Below are 2,500 nucleotides of genomic sequence, written 5' to 3' on the forward strand. Positions count from 1 at the left end.
GGTGGTTTCGGGGCCAGCAGGAGAGCTCGTCGGGGTAGCAGGCCCTGCAGCCGTGGTCACCGCCAAATCGCCACAACTCGAGCAAGTGAAAAAAAAAGTAACAAATAAGAAAGGATCGTCGGCTTGGGGGTACGCCCGTTTCCGTTTCAACTTGTCTCGCGAGGGTGGTTTCGGGGCCAGCAGGAGAGCTCGTCGGGGTAGCAGGCCCTGCAGCCGTGGTCACCGCCAAACCCCCCACAACTGTTGGGCGCCTACCTGCGCGGGGCAGGAGGACACTTTCCGATTTCAAATCTCCGTTTGCCGAGTCCACCCCGAACGCACGCGGGCGGGCGGGTTCGCATCACCCTTCGTCACAAGGGGCGAAGCCCGTTCCACCGTCTCGTCAGTAGTGCCGACCGGTCTGTGATCGACGAGGGGAGCCACACCAGGTCCGGCCCTGCTGCTTGGCGGCACCGCGTCGTCGGGAGCTCGCGACAGACGGAGGGTTTCGGTGTACTCTCCAGCCACGGGAAACGAAGCCGGTGATGCAGGCGCCGGTCTTTCGCTCCCAAATCGGCTGGGTTTACATCGTTGCTATCTAGTCACGCTCCCTTCAAACCCGACGGGGTACCTATTCCCCTCACCCGTCTGTGCGTATACAGCCTCTTTGCACTTGCGGGATGGGGGTGGTGGTTTAAAGACTCTCGAGTTGCCGCCCGTCGGTCTCCGAGCTCCGTGCAGTAGTGATCCCCAGCGAACTGCCAGCAGGGCGAACGAGCGATCCCGCTCTCGGTCGGGGCGCCTGGCGTCGATCGGTGGTCGGTGGCTTGCGGGCAAGCTGCGCTGTGAGTGTGGGAACGAGTATGACGAGCCGTTGCCGCGACTCCCAGTCCACCTCGGCGGTGGCTGGGCCGGGCGGGCGTCTGCTCGGGCGAGTGCCGCCCCCGCCTCCTCGCAGGAAGTCCGCTCGCCGACACGCCGCCACGTGCACGCGTCAGTGACGCTGCCGAACCGATGGCCGGTGCCCGTTCCCGCCTCTGCTTTTCCTAGGGCAAAGCTGCTGCACGCCTCGTGATACTAGGCGGGCGACATGGTGGCGGTGATCCTGCCTCCGTCGCTGCGGTGCGTTGGGGCACGCATCGCCTCTTGGGCGCCCTGTCCTCCTCCCCCCAATAGACGTATGTTTCTGCGGGCCGCACCAGGATGGTGCTCCCCATCGCTTCACGCCACCCTGCTCCGCCCGCACGCCGGCGTGCAGGTGGCTGTAGCTCAAGGTGGGGAGCGTATGTGCGGTCCGGGTCGCTTTCCTCTGGCGAGGGAGAGACCTAAAACAAACTCAGACAACTCTTGACGGTGGATCACTCGGCTCGTGCGTCGATGACGAACGCAGCTAGCTGCGAGAATTAATGTGAATTGCAGGACACATTGATCATCGACACTTTGAACGCACTTTGCGGCCCCGGGTTCTTCCCGGGGCCACGCCTGTCTGAGGGTCGTTTGGCAATCAATCGCACTCGCCTTGGCTGGCGAGAGCGCGGCTGGGGTGTCGCAGAGGACCCGTCCTCTTTGTCCCCCTAAGTTCAGACTCCGGAGCCCTCCGGCGTCGGAGCGCTTGGCCTTTCCCCCCCACCCTGCACATTCCGTTCGTCAGGCTCGACGCCATCCCCCCGCCGGGGAGCGCGGCCTGGCGTCCGTCTGTGTCGTGGCAGTGGGGCCAGCACGGCTGTCACCGGTCCCAGAATGGCTGTCGGTGGTTCACACTGTGTGTGTGTGCCAACCCTCCTGGTCTCTGGGACACGGAGCTGCCACGAAGTGTTGAGCCTCCAGTGGGGGGTCTGCCTAAGCTCTGCACGTCCGCATTGGGTCCGTCTCTCGGTTGGCTGGCAGTGGAAAGAGTGAAGGGAGCCGCGGAGGTCCGGTGCTGGTGCGCCGCCGGCCTGACCGTGGAGCTCGCCGGTTTGACACGCTGACCCGACTCGATGGTTGATCGATTGAGAGTGCTGGGAGCTGCAGGCCGCCCGCTGCTGCAGCCGCCCGTCTCGTGGTTCGTCCTCGGCCTTAAGTGGCCGGCGGGGCGTCTGATCCTGTCTCCCCTGCTGGCGCCGAGTGCCTGGCCGAGGGAGGAGGTTTTCGTCGAACGCTGTGACTTGGACGGTCGCACGCGCGTGGATCGCTGGCTCTTGGCTCTCCCGTTCAGTCCGCACGTTTTCCGCTCCGTCCTGCCACCGGTCTCGGGAGGTACGGAGGGGTTGGCGGGCGTGGTGTGTGCTCCGTCACCGTGCAGGCACACCTACCACGCCGTCGGCCGACCCCCGCACGGTCCTCCTGGCCATCGGGAGGACGGCGGAACGTCGGGCTGTCGGGGGCCAAGTCGCCAGAAGGCCACCGCTGTGTCTTCCGTACCCTGTCACCGTCGGCGTGCCTTCCTCAACTCGTCCGACTCGGGGCCGCTGGGTTCAGGAGCGGCGTCGCCCGCCGGCCCCACTGAAGGCCGTGCCGTTCCGCGGCTGGCGATCGATGT

The 2,500-nt window shown here is 65.6% G+C and overlaps 1 non-coding gene across 1 annotated transcript; it reads left to right on the forward strand.

Annotated features, from left to right (window-relative positions):
- Nucleotides 1-1,321: 1,321 nt before the first annotated feature.
- Nucleotides 1,322-1,475, forward strand: LOC140473834 (5.8S ribosomal RNA). The gene has a single exon (XR_011958662.1). It is a non-coding gene; the product is annotated as a 5.8S ribosomal RNA (ribosomal RNA).
- The last annotated feature ends 1,025 nt before the right edge of the window (nt 1,476-2,500 follow it).

The sequence above is a fragment of the Chiloscyllium punctatum genome, unplaced genomic scaffold (genome assembly GCF_047496795.1).
Source record: "Chiloscyllium punctatum isolate Juve2018m unplaced genomic scaffold, sChiPun1.3 scaffold_742, whole genome shotgun sequence".
NCBI lineage: Eukaryota > Metazoa > Chordata > Chondrichthyes > Orectolobiformes > Hemiscylliidae > Chiloscyllium > Chiloscyllium punctatum.